The 11,312-nt window shown below is 41.1% G+C and overlaps 1 long non-coding RNA gene across 1 annotated transcript in view; it reads right to left on the bottom strand.

The window, feature by feature from the left end:
• Positions 1-2,761: 2,761 nt before the first annotated feature.
• Positions 2,762-11,312, bottom strand: part of LOC143274443 (uncharacterized) — a 57,391-nt gene continuing 48,840 nt past the window's right edge. Inside the window, exons 3-4 of the long non-coding RNA XR_013053088.1 lie at positions 3,844-3,948; positions 2,762-3,542 (exon numbers count right to left, since the gene is read on the bottom strand). This is a non-coding gene — a long non-coding RNA (uncharacterized LOC143274443). The remainder of the gene's footprint in view (positions 3,543-3,843; positions 3,949-11,312) is intronic.

Below are 11,312 nucleotides of genomic sequence, written 5' to 3'. Positions count from 1 at the left end.
CTTTTGGAGTTAAAAATGCTGGGTCCAAGACTTTAGAAATGCGTATGTGTTGCAGACCTGTTCTATGTCTGTATATTTCCCATCGCACATATTGTGAGCTGACATGACTGTTAGTAAAGCACTTCCCTTGCAACCTTTGAGGGCCTGAGACTGGATCCCTAAAAATCATGATGGGCTGGGAAGCAGAGAAAGGCTAGTGTGAAGATCATAGAGTTCCAGGCCAATAAGAGACCATCTCAGACAAAAAGTTGGAAAGCACCCAAGGAGTGACACTGGGTTGTCCTCTGACCTCTTCACATACTCCATGCACACACACACACTTGCACCCAAACATGCAGGTACATAAGACAAAAAAATAAATGAGTAAATAAATACAAGTTGCTTACTGAGTGTCAAGCAAAATCAGTGTTTGTAGAAACCAAGGCATTACATTGACAGCCATGTGGGAGGGATGTGTATTTCAGTCTCTGGCCTTCCCTTTCTTAGTTCAAGATGAAATAAATTCATGATTGCATGTGAAGCATGTGGAGACTGTGCAAACAGCCATTAAACACAATCACTCTCACAGGGACCGGTTGTTTATTCTACCTGGGAAGTAGAGAAATACAACTTTTAATTTCTAAAATGGTATCTCACACAATCATCGCAATTATCATCCTATTCAACTTCAGAGGTAATTTAAACCATGGGTCAATTCTCCAGCAAACAATCTATTTGTAATATGCAATTTGGGCTTGGATTGCAAAGATAAATATTATCCTCCAAACAAACTCAAGTTAAAAGTAATTCACAAATAATGGTGTGAAAAGAGCATAAATGGTGTGCAGACAATATAGTTTAAAAAAGAAAATCCACTGAAGAAATGAGAATCAATAATAGTTCCAAAAGCTGGTGAATTGAATGGCAAGGAGATTTAGTGGTTAGAGCTCTTGCTGCTCTGACAGAGCTTCCAGATTTGGTCCCCAGAACTCCTATCACGTGGCTCCATGAAGCTCTGATACTCCCTTCTGGTCACTAAGAACTCTGTATGCATGTGACACACAAACAAATACAAAGATTTAAATCTGAACAAATGATGGCAAGACATAAGATAAATAGCCAGAAATCATATATGTGGCCTAGATACGTAGCCATGTACTTGTATGTTTCCAGGATGCATGTGGTGGGAGGGGAGTCTAGGAACAATGTCACCAAAACATTTGAGCTTTATATGAAAGAACTACAGGTGCTTAAACACAAAAATAACTGTCTATATTGATATGCACCTCCCCAAAGCATCACCTTTATCTATGAATGCTGTGACATTCCAGATGCTAAGAGAAGTATTTCACAGACTTTGAACTCAAAATACATAACATGGATTATTTTTCTGTATCTTACAAATATGGTATAGAAGTACACACTTAATCCCAGCACTCAGAAGGCAGTGACCTATGAGTTCAAGGCCAGCTTGGTCTACATAGCAATTTCCAGGCCAACCAGGGTAGCACAGTGAGACCCTATACAAAATATGATATATGAGCTATATCACAAACATACACATAGAAGCTGAAGTGTAGAAGGAGTGATTTTCCCATGATGAAGAAGTCAGTGTGAGGTTGTCACATCCTAAGATCCAATTATGTCCATGCCCTGCTGACACCCTTTTCCTGGCCTCTGCTTACAAATGGAATCAACTTTTTGCAAAGCTTTGCCTGAGATTCACAGTCTCCCGTGGGTTTTATTTCAAGCACCTCATTCACTCCAAGTACAGATCTTCATCTGCCCAGACTATAGGAGGCCCATCCTTGACAGAATAGGACGTCTTATCAAACTAGTATATCAGGGTGCGTTCCCAAGCTGATTTTCATCTTTAGGGCAGATGAAACGCTCTTCAAAAAGAGAGGAAATGCTTTGTGCATGTTTTCAAATCTGTATTCTTTTCTTTTAAAAACTGTGTTATTTATTATTATTAGTGAGTAGGGCATGTACATGCCATGGTACACATGTGGAGGCCAGAGGGACAGCTTTATGGGGCTGAGTCTCTTCTTTTACCTTTCCGTGAGCACAGGATATCAAATTTAGACCATAAGACATTCACACCAAATACTTTTATCTGCTGAGCCATCTCACCTTTGTGTGTGTTTTCCTGAAATTGAGAAAGATAACATAGGATGGAAGAAAACAGATCATTCTTTCTCCCCTACAAATATGCATGCAGAAACTCCTAAATAAAATACCAGCAGTGCAGAATCTGCCAGTAGCTACACACTGTGACCACTGGTGAGTTTACCTCAATGACACCCAAAGCACACTGTTGATGCTGTGAACATAAAATGTCCCCTACAGGCTCCCATCCTGGGGGCTTGGTTGACAGCTGGTGGGATTTGGGGCAAATGACTGAACCTAAGACTCTAACTTAATGCGTTGATTCCTTCATGAATTCATAATACAACAGCAGTCCAGGGAGGTTGGGAGAAACACGACATGGAGCCAGAATGGGAGGAAGTAGGTCGTGGGTGTGAGTAGGAGGATGCTTCTTAACTCTCACCTCTCTGCTCCCTGTGCTCCTGAGACGAGCAGCTTGGCACCACCGCGTTCAGTAGCAGCAGTAGAACTACCCGGCTGTGGCCTGAAACCAGGAGCCAGAATCAGCCTGCCCTCCTTTAAATGCCTTCTTTCAACTACGTCAGCAACCAAAGCTTAAGACGCACACTCTGCTACAACAGCTCACAATAGGGTGGTTTAAAGAGGAAAATGTCACTGACACAGATAACAAAAAGACATTCTACACTGTTTTTATTTTTAAAACAAAAATTCTTTGTAAAAGTAAATAACTCCTTACCATGATACAATATTTCATATTGTGTACCAGAAAGGTACGGTGTTTAATTGGGAAACATCACAAATCAAGGCTGTCTGCTGTGACTCATCCTCTGAGATTCTTTCCATGCCTCCTACCACAGCCACCATTCTCCTGCTTTCTTGCTGCCCCAGGTCTCCATCAGCAAGCACCACCCTGACTTCTGCTTAAAATTTTCCAAACAAGACATTGGTCAGAAAGTCAAATGTCAAGGTCAAAAAACCTGGGTCAAGGCCACTGATGACTCAGTGACAGGTCCCTAAAGCACAGCGCTCAGGACACCCTGCAGTGATGGAGCTGTGAGAACTGGGGTTAAGGAAAGTCATGAGCTCTGCTCTCCTGCAGTGTTTGTACCCGGATGGCTCCCGGCTCCAGGTGGGTCCCTTAGCCCTGCAACATTGTTGAAAACTTTCACTTCAACAACCTTGAAAACTGTCCCTCCACTAAACTGCTGTTTCCAAGTCTGAGCATCACCAAAGCATCTGCTGTTCCCACTGTTATTTAATGTAGGCCAGCAAGAAGTGGTTGATGAAGTGAGACAAGAAAGAAGTTAACGAAGATTGTCTCGCTGTGTTAAAGGAAAATAGACCTGGATAAGCGAAATATGCAGAGCAGACCAGATCATTGCGGTGAGGACCGGGGTGACCACAGATGAGCAGTCACTCTTCTGCCGCTGTCCCAGGACACTTTGACAAAGCACCTAAGGAAGAAAGGCACAGTTCAAAGCCTTGCAGCAGCTGGTCATATTATATCCACAATCAGGAAGCAGTGGATGCATGGGACTGCTCAGCTCCCTTTTCCATTTATGGAGTCAAGACCCCTTCCATGGGAAGGCACCCATATGAGCTTGCCTTCCCACCTTCCCCAGAGGCCCATCTCCCTGGGGAGTCAAGAGGACAATTAACCTTAGTGCTAACCTTCACATGGAGGAAGGCGCAGGACAGATAATGAGCAGGGAGTCGGGAGTGAGCCAGGTGGGAAGAATCTTTTCAGAATCTTACCTCATTTGGCCTCAGCAGACTAGGATGACTGCCAAGGGCGAGACTAGACTTGGTTGAGCCGAGGGACAAGAGGGGAAGCCTCAGAAGCAGATGTGATTTGCATACCTGAAAATTCCAAGTTTTCAGAATAAATTAGAAAAAAAATACAAATAAGAGAATGAAAAACAGCTGTCTGGAAGTATAAATTTAATGTGCCCAAACTCAAAACTTCCTTCCCTGTCACTATCCCTGATAGTGATAGTCCTCACTATCACCCAGAACCAGTCAAATCTGGCCTGCTGTCTGTGATGTAAATAAAGTTTTATTGAAGCACAGCTATGTCCATTTGTTTAACAATGGGCTGTGACTGTTTTGCCTTGCAACAGCAGAGCTGGGTAATTACAACAGAAGCTGTACATCACTGTCACCCTGACTGTGGTGTGTGTGTGTGTGTGTGTGTGTGTGTGTGTGTGTGTGTGTGTTTATGTGTGGTGCATGTGGTGTGTGTGTGTTTGTGTGTTTGCTTTCTAGTTAGGAGTATTCTTCAGTGATATAGTGGTCCTGGTTACATATCCAGCACTGAAGAAAAACAGATGATGGATAGATGACTGATTTATTTGTTGATTGGTGGCTGATTTATTGACTGATTGGTGGCAGGTAAGCAGATAGATAGACAAATGATAGATGATCGATAGATAGATAATAGATGGATGGATAGATAGATAGATAGATAGATAGACAGATAGATGCATGGATGCATGAATGCATAGGTAGGTAATAGATTGATAAATGATAGAGAAAGAAAGATGACAGAGATGCTGTGGGATATCTTTCTGTACGCTGTGAATATGTGTGGCTCCCATTGGATAATAAATAAAGCTGTTTTGGCCTATGGCAAGAAAGCTTATGGCCAGGTGGGAAATCCAAGCAGAGATACAGAAAGAAGGGCAGAGTCGAGAGAGACACCAGCTGCCACCAAAGGAGCAACAAGATGCCAGCAGACCAATAATGCCACAGCCATGTGGCAACATATAGATTAATAGGAATGGGTTAATTTAAGATGAAAGAACTAGCTAGCAAGAAGCTGAAGCCACAGGCCATACAATTTGTCATTAATATAAGCCTCAATGTGATTATTTTATAAATGGCTGCTGTACCATGGGGCCTGGCAGGACTGAGAAACTTATGGTTACAAATGGTGTTCCAACATGGGGCAAGAATTTCCACCTAAAACCTAAGAAAGCTTTAAAAAAGAGTTCCAAAAATGGAGCCAAGAACAGCTTCCTAGTTGTGTCTCTCATTCAAGCCATGATACAGAGACGCCTCAGCATGTAGGCTTGACCTACAGCATGGCAGATTCCCACCACAGTACACAGAGGTGTCTCCAAGCCAAGCAGGACACTGCATGGCAGATTTAGCTTTTACTAGTTAAAAAAAAAAAAAGGTTTCTGGGCCACACACTGCTTGATGGAGGTATAGAACCACTGCTTCCCAGAGTTAGCGGTGAGCATGGCTCCCAGAGCTGGTGTGATGTACCTCCGCCATGTTGGGAAGCTGAGGGGGTGGAGTCAGCAGCCAGAGCTGACTTAACAGTTTAAATCTCTCCTGGTAGAAAGGATTATAAATTCACATTAAGACAGATTCAGGTGGAATAAAACTCTAAACAGTTTATAATGTGTTTAAAAATGTACATAGGCTTGAAAGAGAGAGAAAAAGGAGTATAGGAAATTATATAAATAAATAGACAGTTTAAAAAAATAAAGTCTTTAAAGAGACAATAAAACTAATATAAAAATTAAGCCACATAAAGATGAAAATTACACAAAGAATCTGAATACTGGATATTGTCTTTGGGATTTTTAACTGCAGAGAGACATTTGATTGTAAAGGCTGCTGAGTTAAACACACACATATATTATATATGTTAAACATATATATATTAAAGGTATCTTAACTTTAGAATTTGTGTCTAAGGAGACATTGCTTTAGAAAAGAGGTTCTCCTTTTGTTTCCACAGAAGATGAGAACCTGTGGATTGCTTCCAGGCTCATATGGTTTGATCAACCAAGATCTCCTAAAAGGTCCCTGACGACACCATGGCCCAGATGATCCAACATCCAAAACAGCTTCAAGGCAACTGGCTGAGACAATACAGCCTCACAGACTACTACAGCCAAAATTTAACTATAATTCTTAATTTTCTCAGGATCCCCATAAGATTGCCAGTGCCTCCAATCAGCAGGAGGTAGTATGGGAAGCTATGTCCAAATTTCCAAAATATTGTTTATAAATGTTTATTTTTATTTAAAGGAGGTTGATTACAAATGCAATCTCTTTCTAAAAAGAAAAGGGGATATAGATATAATAGGATGAAAGTACAGATTATTGATTTACTTTTAAAGAGCAACAAGTTGTTTGAAATGTTTTACATTGTTATGGATTTTAGTTTATTGATACAAATTTAAAGTTAATTTTGTTATACTGTATGCATATTTTTACTCTTGTTAAAGGTATTATGTTTACGCAACTCATTTCAAATTGTAATGTATAATTAAGAAATACAGATTAATAATTAGTCATCTATGATAATCCAAATTATAGTCATGTTAGTTAAGTTTTCTAGGTATACAAAGGTATATTTCAATTAGGCAGGTAATCTTCAAACACTTCAAAGACCTACAGAATGATGGCATTTAAAATGTTTTAAGAACTTAGACTTTTCTGGACAATGAGATACATCTGCTCCTGGCAGCACCAATTACTTCAAAGAGGATGATGGGCATTGAAGAAACTCATTATGGAGTTTGCTTTCTTTGTGGCAAAAGTTAGCCACTGGGTAAAAAATGTCCTTGCCTCAACTGTTTGACAGGATGCTGTATAAACTGAACATGCAGGACCCAAAGGAAGCTAACCACTGAACTTTGCAAGGTGAGATGGTCCTTCAGGTTCCTGCTTCACAGAAGAAACTGCCAAACATTCTACAGGACACAGAGAGAAACAACTGAAGAACTTTGCCAGAATGGGTGGAACAGTCCTTAAAGTTTCCTGGTTCACTGAAAACTATTCCAGAGACTCTAGGCCTGTAGGCTGAGGATGGATGCTCCGTTACAGAGGAACTTTGGGTGATTGTCCAGGCAGCCAGATGTCTCTCATTTCTAGAATTTTAGAAGTTGTTTACAATGCACTTCCTATTTATTTAGGTAATATTATATCCTTCTGGGGTCTTTGGTGAAGTTGAAGACTAGATAGTTATAATTTTCCTTAGTCATGATATAAGATAAATTAGATATAAAACTTTAGACTCACACAAATAGGATAGATGATAGAATATTTTCTTTAATTTTGCCAAATATAAATAAACTAAATATTGTAACTGTAATTTTTGCTTGATAACTGTTTTGTTATATATAATTTTACTATGTTAAAGTTAAAACTTTCCTTTTTGATTAGACAGAAAAGGGGAAGTGTTGTGGGATATCTTTCTGTATGCTGTGAATATGTGCAACTCCCATTGGATAATAAATAATGCTGTTTTGGCAAGAAAGCTTATAGCCAGGTGGGAAATCCAAGCAGAGATACAGAGAGAAGGGCAGAGTCGAGAGAGACACCAGCCACTGCCAAAGGAGCAACAAGATGTCAGTAGACCAATAATGCCACAGCCATGTGACAACATATAGATTAATAGGAATGGGTTAATTTAAGATGAAAGAGCTAGATAGCAAGAAGCCGAAGCCATAGTCCACACAGTTTGTAATTAATATAAGCCTCAATGTGATTGTTTTATAAATGACTGTGGGACAGCTGGGCCATGCGAGACCGAGAAACGGTTACACAGAGACATAACCTTCTGAACCTTTATAGAAAGTGTTAAAAAGCACTACTGTTTATAAACAATGCTTAGTAGATCAAATAAAATCACCTCTAAATTAGTATAATACGACAGTAAGAACTTCACATAAGGTTACTAGGTAAAAATCAGAGAAAATATGTACAAAATCTGTATTTGAAGATCAGTAGTAGAGAGTGTAAGCTGTCTGAAAGTGCACAGGTATCCTGGGAAGGGCTTTGGACCTGAAGTGTTGTAAATCAAGGGATGAGCTTGGAATCTTAAGAAGTCAAGAGACCCCAGCTGATCCAGTGACATAAATACAAGGCCTGAATCAGGTTTCCAGGCAGAGCATGTGCCATGTGCACTGGGAACAATGACAACCAATGGCAGGGTTGTCACAGATTTACAGGCAGACAGAGACAGCAAAGTCATGCCAAGCAGATATCAAGACTGGGAAGATGGATGTGATTGGAAGAAGACAAGAGGATACATGGTTTCTGGTACCCAAGGAAATGTGCTGAGCATCTGGCAGCCTGACTCAGAAGTGAGAGGTGGAGCAGGATGCTCTGTGGCCAGAATTAGAGTGGACATCAAAATGTCCAGTATGCAGAGAGATGATAGGCAGGCAGGTAGGTAGGTAGGAAGGTAGATAGATAGATAGATAGATAGATAGATAGATAGATAGATAGATAGATAATAGACAGACAGGTAGCATGAAAGTAGAACTGGGATATTTAGGGAAGGGAGGGAGATTTGTAGGAGGCAAGAGGAGGAAGAGGTACTAGAGGATGAGTGATTAAAGTCCATATATACTTAAAGGAAAATGTTTTATAACCATCATAACAGTGAACATACACTGTGGTAGTTTGAATGCTATTGGCCCTCATAATCTCATAGGGAATGGCACGTAGGTGTGGCTTTGTTGGAGTGGGTATGGCCTTGGAGGAAATGTGTCACTGTGGGGGCCGGCTTTGAGGTTTTCTATGCTAGCAACACTGCCCAGTGTGTCAGTCGACTTCCTGTTGCCTGCAAGATGTAGGAGACTCAGCTCCAGCAGCATGTCTGCCTGCAAGTCACCATGTTCCCTGTCGTGATGATAACAGACTAAACTTCTGAAATTATAGGTGAGCCCCCTCAATTAGATGTTTTCTTTTATGAGACTTGCTGTGGTCATGGTGTCTCTTCACTACAATAAAACCCTAACTGCGCAGAAGTTGGTGCCATTGACTGGGGTATTGTTGTGATAGGCCTGACCATGCTTTTGTTTGGAATAGTGTAGACTTTGGTACTTTGGGTTTGAAATGCTTTAAGCACTGTTTAATGGGCCACACTAGTAGGAGCATGGAAGACAGAGGTTTCAGAGAAGAATTTTAATATATTGCCTAGAGATCATTCTTTCGATATTTTGGTGAAGAAAGTGTCTGCCTTTTGCCCTTGACTAAAGAGTCTGCCTGACATTAACAACTTAGATGCAAGAATGTAGAACATTGGGTCTGGAATGTAGACCACTGGTAGCGAACTTCTGCCCTCCGGGGGTTCCTCCATTTGTGTTGTAAGCCTGTATTTAAGGTTTCTTCCCTCTTTCAATAAACGGCATTCGACATTCAAAAAGAAAAAAAAAAAGAAAAAAAAAGAGTCTGCCTGAGGCTAAAGTGAAGAGTTTTGGATTAATTCCATTGGCAGAGAAAATCTCAAAACAGCCTAGTATAGACTCTGTTGTATGAATATTAGTGTCAAGTCTGATCAAGATTTATAATGAAAAGGAGCAAGCTGAGCAGAGTATATTACAAAAAGTAAATTTTGAGGAGAAAAATTATCAGGAAGTGGAATGGAGCTAAATTTTGTGTTCAGAGAGATAAATGGATTAAGAAATGGAATAAAGGGAGTGGTAACCTCAGGGCAAGATCCCACCCCGCTAAGTTTTCAACTTGTGGAAAGAAACTAAAGAAAAACTTTGAGCTGGGTGTGGTGGTGTATATCTTCAATCCCTGGCACTAGGAAGGCAGAGGCTGGCAGATTTCTAAGTCTGAGGACAGCCTGGTCTACAGAGCAAGTTTCAGAACAGCCAAACTTAGGCAGTGAAGGACAGAACGTTAGTAAAGATGTAATTGAACGAGAGGACCATGTTCCAGTCCCAGTAAGAAGTAGAACTTGGTAATTTCAGCCTTGTGATTCTGGGTTTAGAGTTAAGGAGAGAAGAAAGGAGTTATGGAATAAAGCCAATGAGACCAGGCACGTATTAGGATGTCCCTGAATGGAGGTCCAGAGAGGTCATTGTGTGAACTGTGAAGTTGAAGCCTGGATTGCCTTGGAGAACCCAAGATATTAGAGATGCCAGAGCCATGGGATACCTGCCAAGGAAAGCTGCTAACAGCAAGTGGAACCAGCCCAAGAGAAAGAAGTGTGTTACAGTCAACAACGCTGAAAGGAGTTGGAGATCTGCAGAGCACGTTGACATCAGACATGGAGATGCAGAGTTTGGAGTTTGCCCAGCTGGTTTTTGGTCTTACTTTGATCCAATATTTCCTCACTATGCTCCCTTCCCTATGTTTTGGAATGGTAATGTGCCCCGGCCAGCAGAGTCTTCAACAGGACCTAAAGGGAGGGCCGGCGAATGAGGGGGACAAGAGACACAAAGAATAAGAGCAAGACAAGATGTCTGATCAAGCTCCAACATTTTATTTTCCTCTTTAGGCATATATAGACGGGGGCAAAGGGGGGTGCAAGCAGGGAGAGGACTTTAATCATGGGTTGTTCACCTAGCAGGGAATGTTGCTCTGAGTTTATCTATCTACTCTTGCCCAACTGCAGCTCGGTCACCTGATTTCTGAGAAGAGGTTCTGATATTTGTGAGAAGACGTTCTGGTGCTATGGAGACTTAAGCAAGGCCTAGATCTAAAAAAAGAGGAGAGAAGCCCAAATATGGCAGCATGTGTGTCAAGGGTCACTTAGGCTTATGGCTCCTGTCAGTAATGTATGTACTGTACCATTATGTGTTGGAAGTATTTGATCTGTGTTTTGATTTTGATTTTGTAGGTGATTACAGTTAAGAGATGCATGAATCTCAGAAGAGGCTTTGAACTTTAAAACATTGTTGAGACTATGATAGACTATGGGGACTTTTGAAGTTGGACTAAATGTATTCTGCATTATGATATTGTTACACGCTTCTGGGTATCAGGGAATGAAACGTGGTAGTCTGAATGTAATTGGCCCCCATAATCTCATAAAGAGTGGCACTATTAGGAAGTGTGGCTTTGTTGGAGTAGGTATGGCCTTGTTGGAGGAAGTGTGTCACTGTGGGGGCGGGCTTTGAGGTTTCCTATGCTTGGAATACCACCCAGTTTCTCAGTCAACTTCCTGTTGCCTCTGAGTCAAGATACAGGGCTCTCAGCTCCAGCACCACGTCTGCCTGCACGCTGCCATACTCCCAGCTGCCTCTGCCATGATAGTGATGAACCGAACCTCTGAAACTGTAAGCAAGCCATCCCAATGAAATGTTTTCCTTTTTACAAGTTGCTGTGGTCATGGTGTCTCTTCACAGCAATAAAAAGCCTAAGACATACATCATTCTATCTAAAGAGCCAATAAATTACCCTTTCTCTTAGACACTGAGCTCCAATTCCTATTGCTTAGAAATGAAGCTCTTACCAGTAAAGCA

The sequence above is a fragment of the Peromyscus maniculatus genome, chromosome 8 (assembly GCF_049852395.1).
Source record: "Peromyscus maniculatus bairdii isolate BWxNUB_F1_BW_parent chromosome 8, HU_Pman_BW_mat_3.1, whole genome shotgun sequence".
Classification (NCBI taxonomy): Eukaryota; Metazoa; Chordata; class Mammalia; order Rodentia; family Cricetidae; genus Peromyscus; species Peromyscus maniculatus.
Note: the sequence above shows the minus strand (reverse complement) of the source record. Positions and strands in the feature narration are given on the sequence as shown.